The sequence below is a fragment of the Emys orbicularis genome, chromosome 10 (assembly GCF_028017835.1).
Source record: "Emys orbicularis isolate rEmyOrb1 chromosome 10, rEmyOrb1.hap1, whole genome shotgun sequence".
In the NCBI taxonomy this organism is placed as follows: Eukaryota; Metazoa; Chordata; order Testudines; family Emydidae; genus Emys; species Emys orbicularis.
The window spans coordinates 77263691-77277891 of record NC_088692.1 but is presented as its reverse complement, the minus strand read 5'-3'; the positions used below and the strand labels follow the sequence as shown (position 1 = coordinate 77277891).

General features: G+C 46.7%; 1 protein-coding gene across 1 annotated transcript in view; it reads left to right on the top strand.

The window, feature by feature from the left end:
- Positions 1-14201, top strand: part of AGBL1 (AGBL carboxypeptidase 1) — a 362219-nt gene that overhangs the window by 255034 nt on the left and 92984 nt on the right. The window lies entirely within an intron of this gene.

Here is a 14201-nt window from a genome sequence, read left to right as displayed (position 1 = left end):
GTGAGAGGAGAGTTTGACTTGGATGTATGTCAGAGTATAAAGAACATAAACTCAGGTGTCTGAGGAGATACGGAGATTTCTATGCAGCATCACCGTTCTCACTTGCCAGTGACATGTGCATGCATCAAACTAATGTTTTTCAAAAAGTGATGGAAAAAGAAAACCCAGTGACTGATACGAGTCAACGCTCCCCCTACGGGTCTTTCATCAACTGATTCTTTCACTCTCACCAGTGAAAAAGGCAAGTTGTATAGCAGAAATACCCCAGTAATTTATAGTGGATTTCCAGTCTTCTCCTTCAGGGATACTTAACAGCCATTAGTACCACCTGTTCTCCATGCTGGAGACCGTATTTACAACCTTGTTCATCATTTTTAATGTTTATGGAGGGAGGAATGAAAAAGTCTAAAAAATAGAGATGCTCCTTTGGATTAGTCATGCTCACTTGTACATGTGAACATGAAGCAATTACTGTGTATCCCAAACACTGACTGTGCCGCGAACAGCCCTCCGACAAGCAATCAGCGTGTCATTAGAGAGAACCGCTCAAGCCTGGCCAGACAGACAGATTCCAGGCATAAATCAAACCCTGACTTTGGAACTGGAGCTGCATAAGCCTTTGAGTTACAATAACGTCTCAAATGGGGAGGAAAAAAATCCAAACACCTACTGAAGCTGGGCAATGAAATAAAGCCAGGTGGAACTGATTAGGCCAGAACTGATCCTGGCCTTTTTGCCTACAACTAAGTGGAATCTTTTTGAGATGAAAAGATTTAAAATTCTGTTATTTTATTTGCTTGGTTTTACTGTGATGTTCATTCACCTCAGCCCTTTACAGTCTTGGATGAAAATGAAACTGGGTGTACCAAAATAATAGGAAGAAAACTTATTCACACACAGTTATTTCTTATTTAGCCATGTGCAGGGGGGTCAGACTAGATGATCATGATGGGCCCTTCTGGCCTTAAAGTCTATGAGTCCGTGAGTTTAAAACAAGTTGTACTGAAAATTTCAACTGATCTTGCAAGATTCCCATAACACAGAAATCTAAATCCATGTAGATAAGGACATGAACTGTTAGGTGTCTACCCAAGTGGAACCAGTAGTCCCTTTGAAATTTGCCTGGCATTAATTAGTATGTCACCATCATCCAGTGATGATGGCTGAGAGTGTTAGGCAGAGTGACACCTGCAAGTACTCACAGGAAGTATCTTTGGGCTTGGGTGGGCAGAACAACTGGAATTGTTTGCTAAACATGTGTTTGCAAATCAGGTAAGTCACTGAATTTTGAATTCCACCCAGTGATATGCCATTGGAAGAGCTTGTTGTGGGAATGTGGAGCAGGAACACATGAAACAGGAAGTTTGATAACATATAAAGTTCTTTATAAATGCTCAAATGGAAATGGTTGTGCAATGTAGTGATTTCAGTTCAGTACATCAAAATTCAACTGCAGAGTTGCTGTGACTTTAGTTGAGAGAACTGCCTCATGCACTCCAGCATATGAGTAGGAACTCTACTTAAGCAGTGTAAAAATGCAGTGTGCAGAATGCACATTGTATACAGGCAGGAAAATAGCTCTTCCTAGGCCTGATATACACTAGCAAAGTATTCAGGAATGATTTCCCACCAGAGCAGCTTCAGTAGTAGTAGTAACAATGGGGGAAGCTGCAGTGAAGACAGGGTGCAGGGTTTTTTACTGCCCCTATACTCCCGTCTTACTCAGTGCAGGGTTAGATGAGAGTGGTAAGAACACGGGAGTCTTGCCTCAACTAGTGTTTCCAGTGTTGCTATTAATAGTGGAGTTGCACTAACAGAAAATTGCAGCTATGAAATTTGCTAGTGTAGATGCATCCTTTTGGGCTTGTAGGAGAGTAAAGTTTTGGTGGGTTAATACCTATGCTGTCATTGTCTTTTGATTACAACAAAGGTGTGTTGCATTCTGCGGTCTGTTATACTCTCTGCTACTGAGAATATAAGTAGGGTGGAGTGAAACTACCCAAAATATTTTTGTCCCTTTTGCCAAGTGGTAGTAGATTTTGAGGCCTTGCAGATTGGTTTCCCATTGGAGGAGAAATCAGCCAGGCAGAGTCTGGGTGGGTATTGTCTGAGTACAACTTCTTTTATTTATTCTATATACACCAATCCTGGAGCAGGCATGGTTACAAATGGAACCCAGCCAAACCCCTCTTCCAGAAATCTCAGGAGCAACTCCAGAGCCCAATTCCCAGGAAGCAACTCTGTCCCAAGAAATGACTGGAGGTAGCAACAGCAAAGCAGGCAGTAAACTCTCCGGCTATTTGTGACAGCTTTCCCAAAAGGAAACTACATCACAAAAGGAACAACAACACAGCATGTCTCCAAAGACTGTGCGCTGCTTCCACACTTACAAAAGAACTTGTAAACATATGTGTAACAGCACTGCCTGGTGATTTCTGCTGAAACAGTTTGCACCTGTGACCCTGGAGAATTTTCAAGCATCTTTGGGAACTGATGGATTCAAACCTAGGTGAAAACAACCCATTTTCTTTGACACACACCTTTTTGCTGCCAATAAGGTGACATTGTACCCTGAGCTGAATGTTCCAAATTTGTTCCCGGACAATTTTTTTTTAATCTTCATGTTTTTAAAGACAAGGGATTTATTCCTGACCTTTTATTTTCACTAGAACTAGACAAAAATTCAAAATGAGTCTATCCAATTTTGTGACATGTCAGAAGAGGATCTGTGAGAACTACACACTATTACACCCTCTTTAAAGAGATAAATACACCCCAAATGAGAAATAAACACCTGTTTGTGCAACAGCCCGTACTCACAATGGTGGGCACTTATTCACATGCATAGTGTCATTGAAGTCCTTGGGACTACTGCATGAGGGATGGTTCCGCCATCAAGTCCTAAATTTGTATATATGCATCCATGCACATCTGTATGCACACTCACATGTATACAGGACTGTGTACCTGATATGACTGGCCATTCAGTGACCATGGGGTTACATCCACGTCACTGGAAACATTGGACTAAGACTCAGGGTTAAGGTAAAGGATTAGCAGCCTTCATTTAATAGCCCTTGCTTTTCTGGAGGTCTGTCTGGAGTAGCTAAGCAATCCCAAAGTGTCATGTTTTAGCTCTGGGTCTTGCATAAAACCCAGGATGGATTATTCAGGGGCTGTGTCTGCTTAATTTGTTCCAAAGAGCTGGAAAGGAGCATAGAGCCATTATGACAGCACTCCGCACAGACTCGTTAGCAACTGGTGAGTTACAAACTAATCCCATTACCAGACTGTTACATTGTATGTTCCAGTACAAAGCCCCTTATTTATTCTGGGCTTGCCTCTGGTTGCACTTGCACCAACTTTCATCAGAGTTTCTGGTATGATTCCTTTGACTTTAGTGTCGCTCTGGGGTAATGAAGGTCAGATGAGACTCTCTACTGGTACCAAAGGAGTTAGATACAACTGGGTTTGGGTTTTGTTCCCTCAGCAGTGGCACATCAAAGAGGTACATAAATGAAATCTATCTGTCTGTCTGTCTAACTTAATCCAGTCCGTCTCCTGTATACACATTCCTAAAGCACTCCTCACCACTGTACTCAGGGTAACAGGGCAAACCATGAAACGAGAAATTAATCCAGCACTGGGTATAGTTCGATCCCAGACTTAATTAACTAAGTGGCTCATCTGAAACTCTTGTAGGTCCCAGTTAGTGAAGTCAGATTTTCTAGTCCTCACAGACGTCTCTGTCCATTTCTTTTATTTTTTAAGTCCCTGCAGTTTGTCTCCTGCACGTATTTGCCTTTGCCCTGGGTGTCTGGTGTACTTGGCATTGACTTGGCATGTCAGCCCCTGACAGCAAACATTTCCACCTGTCAGGACTTATATCTATACATGTCTTTTAATCCTCCCCTTCTCCGAGCGGTCTCTTTCTTTCCCCACTGCTGTTTCTTTCCCCACTGCTCGGAAGGGGATGACTGGGAGGGAATAGACTGTTTTTGTGCACTTGATCCAGCTCTGTCAGAATCAGTGTTCAGTAAATTAGAACAAACCATAGCAGTCCAGTAAGCAAGTTTTCTGATGGAAGGTTGCCATATGAATGTGGGATTTGTCACACCAGATTAGACCGGTGGTCCTTTGCGTCCAATGTACTGCCTCCTTGGTAGCCAATGAGTGGTGCTTCAGAGAAAGGTGGAAAGAAACTATGCTGGGCCTAGTCCAGGGATCAGCAACCTTTGGCACACGGCCCATCAGGGAAATCCACTGGTGGGTCAGGATAGTTTGTTTACCTGCAGCGTCTGCAGGTTCGGCCGATCGCAGCTCACACCGGCCCTGGGTCGCCATTCCAGGCCAATGGGGGCTGTGGGAAGCAGCATGGGCCGAGGGATGTGCTGGCCGCCGCTTCCCGCAGCCCCCATTGACCTGGAACAGCGAACCGCGGCCAGTGGGAGCTGCAGTCGGCTGAACCTGCGGATGCTGCAGGTAAACAAACCATCCTGGCCCACCAGCGGATTTCCCTGACGGGCTGCATGCCAAAGGTTGCCTATCCCTGGGCCCTAGTCAATAGTTTGGTGTGGTACATGGGCCATCTGTAGAAGATATTGTACTGTGTAATGGGGTAGTGTTTACCCTGTGAGCTTTCCAGACTAACTCCAGGGTTCCTTACTCAGGCTTTACTCAGCCCTTCCTCAGAAAAGCCTTCAACTGAAGTCCCTGTGTGTTATACCTGATTAAGGACTAAGGAAAAATTGAGTAAGAGCCTTGAGATTTGGCACTGTGTATGTGTGATCAGCTTATGCCCTAAAGCATGAGCTTTGGGAGATTCGGTGGAGTAATTCATATGCAGTAGCAGAGTAGATAAGGGTAAGTCCCATGTAATGGCAGAATTTATACAAAGCAAGTGCCTTGTAAATACATGGTATTGAATCCTCCCCCCCTCCAACACACCTCTGCCATCAGCAGCACAAATCAGCTGGATAGTTACCCTGTTAGGGTAGCCAATGATTACCCCCAACACAATGATTCCCACCTCGCGTGGCACAAAACCACGTAGCAGCTCTGTCCCTTTCCAGACTCTCCCTGTGCCCTGTAGTTAGCTCAGACCTTCAGGAGCTCCCAGCTGGGAAGATGAAGTGCCGACACATGTTTCGGACATCATGTTTTTTTGACAATAGGTTTCATGCCTCATTTGCCGTAAAAGCGATTAGGTTTTAGTCAAGACTCTCCGAGTAGCTTTACATTTGTCATGGCCAAAAAAGGGATGGGAATTGTGACTATTTGCAGCAAGTTCAGGAGAGAAAAAAAAAAACCCGTTACAATTTTTCACCTTCCCTCCACTCTGGATGGATGGGGCTGGTCTCCCTTCCCCTCTCCCTTCTCTCCTCCTCCCTCCAGCTCATGTTTGCAAGGGTTGCATATGTACAGCAGGCATGCTAAGTTATTTCTGTGAGACACCTCTACTATGCTAAGGTGGTATTTGCAGTGTCATTGAGCATTTTTGATGAGTCAGCAATGATTCATCTCATGTTCCTCTATTGCCTCTTACCTTTCTGCAAGGGAACAATTGTATCCCCCACCCCGAATGGCAAACACTCCTGTTTCTGCTGTTAATGGCAAACAGAAAGCTTAATAGCGGCACCTGCCCCGGTCCACTTTTAGCTGTGATTTTCTCAGCTCCCACATCCTAGCCAAGGGTGAGCCAGGTTATGCTGGGAGCACAAACACCTTCCCCTGCATCTCCCCACCCAAGGAAAATCCAGGGCGCTGTGGTAAGCTATTTGTGATTTAGTAGGTAGAGCTCTATCCTTTGACCTGTACTGAACCAGTGCATCACCATGATGATAGGGGCTGCTGGTGGAGGTGCCATCTTTTGACCGAGACATACAACTAAGGTCCTGACCATTCAGTGGCATTAAAGACACTATGGCACTTTTCATGAGACTCGTTTTTTGACTCTGCTTTTTTGGACAGATTCCACTGTGGCTAAATGCATTCAGACCCCTACCATCCTCTGAACATCTCTGTAAATAGAGACATTTCCCTTCATTGCTCAGATGTTGGGTCGATGAGTGCTATACAATTGCCAGTAGCTTTAATTAAATTCACCGTGAAATGCTGTGCCGTGTAGCTGGTGCAGAATTTGTCACAAAGAGCAGTTTCTTATTTAAAAATACTGGCACAGTATCTTTGCCATGTGAGTTGATCTGAATATATGCTCTGAGCTGGTCCCTCACTACGTTGGCCAGCTATGGCTGGAAGCACTGGAAAGCCCCCCGGCCCCTTAGGGCCATGTATCACTCTCCATTGACGTGCCTTCCCAACAGGCGAGTAATACACTCTTGCCTTATGGGTAGGGCCCTACCAAATTCACAGCCATGAAAAACGCGTCATGGACTGTGAAATCTGGTCTTTTCTGTGCTTTTACTCTATACCAGTGCTTCTCAAAGCAGGTCCGCCACTTGTTCAGGGAAAGCCCCTGGCGGGCCAGACTGGTTTGTTTACCTGCCTCGTCCGCAGGTTCAGCTGATCGTGGCTCCCACTGGCCACGGTTCACCGCTCCAGGCCAATGGGAGCTGCTGGAAGCGGCGCGGGACGAGGGATGTGTTGGCCGCCCTTCCCGCAGGCCCCATTGGCCTGGAGCGGCGAACCGAAGCCAGTAGGAGCCGCGATCGGCCGAACCTGCGGACACGGCAGGTAAACAAACTGGCCCGGCCCGCCAGGGGCTTTCCCTGAACAAGTGGCAGACCGGCTTTGAGAAGCACTGCCCTATACTATACATATTTCACAAGGGAGACAAGTGTTTCTCAAATTGGAGGTCCTGACCCAAAAGGGTATTGCCTCCCTTACTTATGCACAGCCTTCAGATCTGGGCAGCTAGAGAGTGGCAGCAGTTAGCCAGGCACCCAGCTCTGAAGGCAGTGCCCCGCCAGCAGCAGCCTGGAAGTAAGGGTGGCAATACCATCCCATGCCACTTTTACTTCTGCACTGCTGCCTTCAGAGCTGGACGGCCGGAGAGTGGCGGCTGCTGACTGAGGGCCCAGCTCTGCAGGCAGCAGCCTAGAAGGGTGGCAATACCATGCCGTGCCATCCTTACTTCTGCACTGATACTGGCAGTGGCTCTGCCTTCAGAGCTGGGCTCCCAGCCAGTAGCTGGCACTCTCCAACTGCCCAGCTCTGAAGTCAGCGCCGCCAGCAGCAGTGCAGAAGTAAGGGTAGCAGTACCGCAACCCCCCCCCCCCCCCCGACAATAACCTTTCGACTCCCCCACAACTCCTTTTTGGGTCAGGACCCCTACACTTACAACCCCGTGACATTTCAGATTGAAATAGCTGAAATCATGAAATTTACGATTTTTAAAATCCTAGGACTGTGAATGTGGTAGGGCCCTACCTATTGGATCGGAAGACACTTGATCTGCCACACTGTCGGTCTCTGGCATCCAGGGGAGCAAGTTGCACCCTGGGTTATTGTAGGGCAATGCGATTTGAAATGAGAAGCTGCACCTCTTTCCTGACATCCCTTCCCCCTGCTCACCCTGTAAACTGCAACATACCTTTTTTTGTATTATAAGAGTTCGGGCCCATTGGCTTCTTTGGAAAGTCAGCCAAGCAGCCCTGCCTGTAATTAATACATTTGGTATTCCAGCATACTTCACGTAGGCTTCCACTGGTGGGCCATTGTAATACAGCAGCTTTTCATTAACACTATCCCTGTCTCCCTCCCCTTGCTCATTTTCATATAATCCTATTGATTGTTTTAGATTAGGAAATAACCTGCGAGCTGTGTGCCCTCAGTGATTGTTATCAAACAGCAGCCCCTGACGTGCCAGGAAGCGTTCAGATCCTACACACCTGCCCGAGAGGTAGTTAATTTATCAAATAACGTCTAACAACAAAAAGGAAGGAAATGGAAGAAATCAAAGCTGGGAACTTCAAACTCACATGGAAGCACTGCTTGCTGATGTGTCTTGATGAGGTTGTTCACATTACCCATGTGTACAGACTTGACTGGGCTACAGATAATGAACTCGGATATTTCCAGCAGACATATGGGCTCCACATCACCTTTTCTGTGGTGGGCCTGCTGTGAGGCATATTGGTAGGATCTTATCTGTTATTCCACATTTTCATATCGATCACTTGTATCTGTGTCTGCACTAACTAGTGTAACAATGACTAGAGCTCTGGACCCTCATGCTTTAGGGCATCAGATGAGATATCACAGCCATAGCGACCATATAAGTACCTAGGAAGATAAATAAAAGCTGATTGCTACCAGGGGTCAGGAAGATGTCTCTCTTGTGAAGGAGTATTACCCAGTGAAGTGCACTATGGGGGATATACGCTGTTTTCTGAAGCATCCTTCCTAGGCTAGGATAGCACTTTAGATGGAACAGAATGGGTGGTCTTTTCCAATGGGGAATGATGAGGCATAATGGGCTAAATGGGCCATTGGTGTATTCCAGTGCAGCAGGCGGTGGTATTTCAGACCAAATATACCATTTTTCTTTTCTGCTGTGGAAGGAAGCAGGGTAAAGGACTAGGTGGTCTATCTGTCTACCATTGCTGGTGGAGCAGGAGGCCTGAGACCAGTTTATATTGACCATTGGTGTTTTCTGGTGCAGCAAGAATTGACATCGCAGACTAGATGGACTATTAGACTCTTGCAGTGTTGTAGGAGTCAGGACACCACTTTATCAGTACTATGCTTGTGATCGTCCGTGCCCTTTCTTTTCAGCTGTTACAACCACACTCAGGGGAAGGTATAATAGTGAACAGTGGATGCGTGGAAAGGAGAGGGAAATCCTCCTGGGTTATGCAAGGTTGGGATATTCTGGCTGATTGGACATGGTGGGCAGCATGGCTAACTACCAGCAACAGACCACAAGGTCTTGGTGCACATGTGTTTGCATGGGGTGCAGTTGAAAATGGAGGTGCCTGGATTCCAAGATGGACCCCAGAGGCACGTGGTAGTTAGGGGATTGGCAGAGTCGTCACACTGGTGTATATTGAATAGTTCCTCTGTGGGCAGAAGAAACGCTGCGGTGAAGGGGTGTCTAGACAGGAAAGTACTGAGAGGAAACACATTCCCATCCCCTCAGAAGAAAGCACATTTCTGTGAAATCAGAGAACTTATCCTCCATACCCCCTAGTAAGTGGTTCTGTTTATTGTCATTGTCATACAGGGTGACCTTTAATTTATCCATAAGTCCCAATGGAGTCTCCAGGAAAGACAATCATGTAAGAGAAAATTAGATTGGTCAAGAGTCCGAGCAGTCCCCTGGGGGTTCAAGAGGTAAACATGGAACACTAGAGATGGGACCAAGGACCAACATTCTGATCTGGATTTGAGACATTTCAGCATACAGGATTGCCAGCCCTAGGGCTCAGGCCATGAGCTCAATGTCAGATGTGCCAGCCCTAGGTAGCAAACAGAGAAGAATCCAAAGAATGCATGAAGCCAAAGTGCCAGGCCATGTGGATCATAATCTCTCCCCAGTCTGTCAGTGGCATCAGATCCTCCCACTCTCTTCCTGTACAGCAGCAGCAGCAGTGCATACACTTACACTGACAATAATCAAGGCCCATGGGAGTGTCGGCTCCTTCTAGCCCTACACTTTGTCCATGAAAATAGTTCCTAGTGTCCTGTGAAGACAGTATCCCGGGACCCGATCTTTCCCAGGACCAAAAGGATGCAATCTATGCAAGTTATGCAGACAACAAGCTTAAGGGTGCACCAAAGAGCTCTGCTGTTATGATACTCACAGGCAGAGCCGTAAGCCTGCTTTCAGGGGGATCAGCTCACTGCAGCGCCTTTTGGGGTGGCGCCTGGCATGCAAATGTGAGGATGACCAAGCCACTGGTGCCTTGGTGACAATAGACTACTGCTACATGGGTAATTATTGTGGGGGAGGGGGGGAATCAAGAGAGCCTAGCAGGGCAAATGAGAGAGTAAGTGATCTACGGAGGGAGAAAGAAAGATAGATTCATAATTTAAGCTGGTGAGTTGCATCTAAAGGAAGTTATTGCCTGGAAGGAAAGGGGGTGGGTGAACAACGTGTCATATTTGGAGTTGAAAGCTGGCATTGAAACAGCATTTTAAAGCACTCCGAAGCCACCTCTGCTGACATCTCGGCTGTATTGTATATTCTGTCAGAGGCTCCAACTGCTCAGTGTATTGTGACTCTGACTCACACACAGACCCTGATTCTTGCTGCCACTCTAGAGATTGTTAAGGGAGAGACGTGCTGGAGAGAGAGCCTGAGACAGGGAAGAAATATGAGCAGGTTGTTCATTGCCTGGCACATGCCTACACACGCATATGAGCGCACACAGATGCACACATGTAAGCTGGCTCCCACTGGAAATACTTATCGTCATATCACAAGCCCTTTGGATTTATTAGGATAAATTGGTTTAAATTTGACCTTGGCACAAAGGCGTATAAGAGTTGGGCTGGAGTGGAGATAGCACAGTAGGGATGGAGAAGCACAAGTGAAATGAGCATGTTAGTCTTGTGTTCTAGTTTTTATTTCTCTGCATCCCAGTAGAAATGGGCTCAAATCAAAACTGTAGATCCAAGTAGTTGGAGCCTGTGTAAAGCTTAGCTCTAGATCCAGATGAGGAGCTTCACTTTGTGGCCCAAGTCAATCTGTAGTACTGAACAATCCATCCTGAATGTGGCTCTCTAGTCCAGAGAGGTCCGAGAGCATCAGCATCAAAGTGCATTGGCAGAGCTGTGTGGGAGGGACCCTGGACTAGAATGGCAATGCTGCAGGACCAGACTGAGGTGTGTCGGCACAGCTGTGTGTGGTGGAGGGTGGGGCTAAGAGTCAGATGGTAGAGGATGATGCAGGCTGAGGTGCGTTGGCAGAAGTCTGTGGAAGGACCTGAAACTGGAATAGTAGTGGTGACTCCCAATCAGGACTTCAGGACATTGGAGAGTGAAACGATGCCTGGCCTTTCTTACTAGATGAGAAAACATTTTTTTTTTTATGCTCTAGCATCCCCCATCACCCAATCCTTTTTGCATAGGACCCCTCCTCCCCTTTGGTGATAGACCCACTTATTAGTGAGAGTGCAGAACTGTCCGGCACATGGGTGCTGAAAAAACGAACAAGCCAGAGTATGAGCCCATTGCCAGGACAGTGCAGGAAGGAAGGAGGCAGCCCTTTCCCATTATGGCTACTGGGGGATGCACAAGCCTTGATATCCATCCTACTGCAATGAGAATTCACTGCTACACAGCTGCGTCCCCCATTCCTGATTCCATTCATTCCACTTAGAGCTCTTGAATTTACACTGATAAAAACTTAATTCCTGGAAGGCTAAATTGAAGTCTTAAAGCAACAGATGGCTGTTTTATGGTCAGCCTTTCAAATATGTGCTTAAGCCATTTTTAACATGCATAATCAGTGGCTTTATCTAATGCACATTATACACCTATTAGACCATAACCGCTTCCCCTTAAGTGTTAACGGAGTGTTACTGCCTTAAATCCCTGTCTTGGTGTGAGTCACAGTGTGAGGATATGGGCTTCAGAGGAGGAATAAGCAATAGAAGCAGTTGAATGCCAGGAAAAGACAGATTCTGCTTGCAGGCCAATATCCTGAGTCATAAGGAATGAGGGGGAGAATACCGAGCATTGCTTCTGTATCTATTTGTCTGTCTTATCTGTCTGTTTCATCTGTCAAGCCTATCTAACAAATTTTTTTATTACACCCATCACTGTGGTGTCTTATATGGGTTTGGGATTTTCTCTAAAGAGGCAGTACTATAACATCCTCAGTAAAGTATCCACATCTCTTTAAAAGATAGAAGACCATTTCAAGTCAAAGTGTGAGTAAACCTTATTTCAAATTACACTGTGTTGCTTCGTCCTCTTTTTAACTGCAGGGGGCACTCAACAATTTGTGTAAAGCATTGGCATCTGGATTTATCTTGTCAGGCCTTCCCTAGCATTTAATCTTATTTCTCATTCTCACACATGATTATTATTTTTCACCTGTGAATAAGTGAATCATAAGAATGGGGATTGCCATAGCAAATCAGTGCAGTGGTTCATCTGGTGTAGTGTCCTTATCTCTGACAGTGATCAGTACCAGAGGCTGCACAGGAAGGTGCAAGAAATTGCCATAGCGGACAGCTGTAGAATTACTTGTCCCTGTGGGAAATTTCTTCTTATCCTCTGTTAGTCAGTGATTTGTTAATACCCAGAAACATGAGGGTTTATAAACTTTCAAAATAATCTTCATAATGAAACTGTGGATATTCTTTTTCAAGTGATGGTCCCTGTTGCATTCCACTGTGGGTTGTGCATGCGCACCATGCATCTGGAGCTGGCAAATTTGAAAGTAGTGTCTGTTGGTCTATGCATGTGCTCTGGTTCACCTTATGCCTCCAACTGAGGTGATAAAGGGTGGGGTGGACCAACCATCTCTCCAGTTCCTTCTCACCACTACATGGTCCAGGTTGGAACCTCCAGTTTCCACAGCTTCAGCTTCATTCTACAAAAGAAGAATTATCTGGCTTGTAAATGGTTTAACTGTTTTAACAGTCTTAATAGTGTTAATAGTTTTACAGTTTAGTGGTTTTTTAGCTCTTTTAGTTTTAGATTAGTCTCTCGGGGGACATCCCCCCCATGTCCCATTTGGGTACCGGACTATGCCCAGGACTCCTGGCTTCAAACTCTGTGCTTCCTGCCCACGGTCCTTCTCGGTCTGTGATGACCACCAGCACTGCCTGCACTGCTTTGGGGAAGCCCACCTCGTGGCAAGGTGCAGTATATGTGCCGATCGTTCCCGAGCTGTATCTGAGAAGGGTGGGAACTTTGTATCTGCAAATACCTCATGGAGAAAGCCATGAGGCTCCAATCGGGACACATTCACCTCTCCCCATATGTCAGCCTGATTCAGCAAAGAGTCCACCTCCTGCTGTGAAGCCCAACTCTGGTATGGGAGAATCTAACCCTTAGACCCCACGGTGGGGTCTTGTTGGGAAGCCAGAAAGCAGTCTTATAAGCATGATATTAAGTCTTCCTCCAAATCCACTTCAAAGAAGTCAGATTCAGTTCTGAACAAAGCCATCAGTTCAGCCCCATGAGGACTTAGTACATCCTAAATCCCAGAGGCATGACAAGAAAGACCATAAGCATTGGGCTCCATCAGTATTGGACCGTGTTCTGTTGGTACTGTCATCCCCAGATCCTTCCAAACTGCGGGATCCATTGGCACCAACGAAATCCAATAACTGTCAACTCCAGATACCATCTTCCTTGTTGGCTCTGGTGGCTCCAGCAAACAGAACTCCTCTCACACCGGGGAGATCTGATTCCATCGCTGCCCAACAGGACATTTTCACTCTCCCTTCCTCCATTAGGGCCCTCCATTTCCAGGGGGATAATATCACCTCTGAGGGAATTGACCATTGGAAGGAGTTTATCACCCATTGCATATGCAGAATACATCTCCCCTCTAATGGCACTGATGGTACTGCCACTGGAACTGGAGTCAGCCTTCTCTTCATTGGGAGATTCTGAGCCACCTATTGAACCTTTCTTTCCCTACCCTGAGTGTCCTCCACCACTCAGAAGACCAGCACTGGTTTGGGACCAATCTCCGCCGCATCTAACTCAGAGCCACTGGTACCCCATGCCATGGGAGCCCCCACAAACACCTACCGACCCCTCCTACTGGCCATATTGGTGGATGTGGGACCAGTACCCCCCTGCAGAGTCGATCCGATCTGCCAGGGAGTCATCCCATGCCTCCTCTGTAAGAGGACACTCGGATCTGCCCCCGGATCCGGTAGAGGAGGAGGAGGAGCATTACGCTGCAGATCCAGTGGTTCCACTGGAACCAGCAAGACTGCCATTGTCATCCACGGACAAAGCGGGGATTATTACATCTCCTTCTCCCCCCGTCCCTACTGCCCGTCCCCGTGGATGACTTCAGGCAGTCCCAGGACTTTCTCCGTAGAGTTACTGGAAAGCTTCAGATTCCTCTAAAGGAGATCCAGGACTCCCACCACAAACTCTTGGACGTCCTCCACACATCCAGTCCCGTCAGAGTAGCTCTCCCCATTAATGAAGCTATACTGGAGCCAGCTAGGACAGTTTGGTGCCCCCCTGCCACCTGCGCTCCTACCACCAAAGGGGCAGAGAAGCATTATTACATGCCAGCCAAAGGAGCAGAATTTTTATTT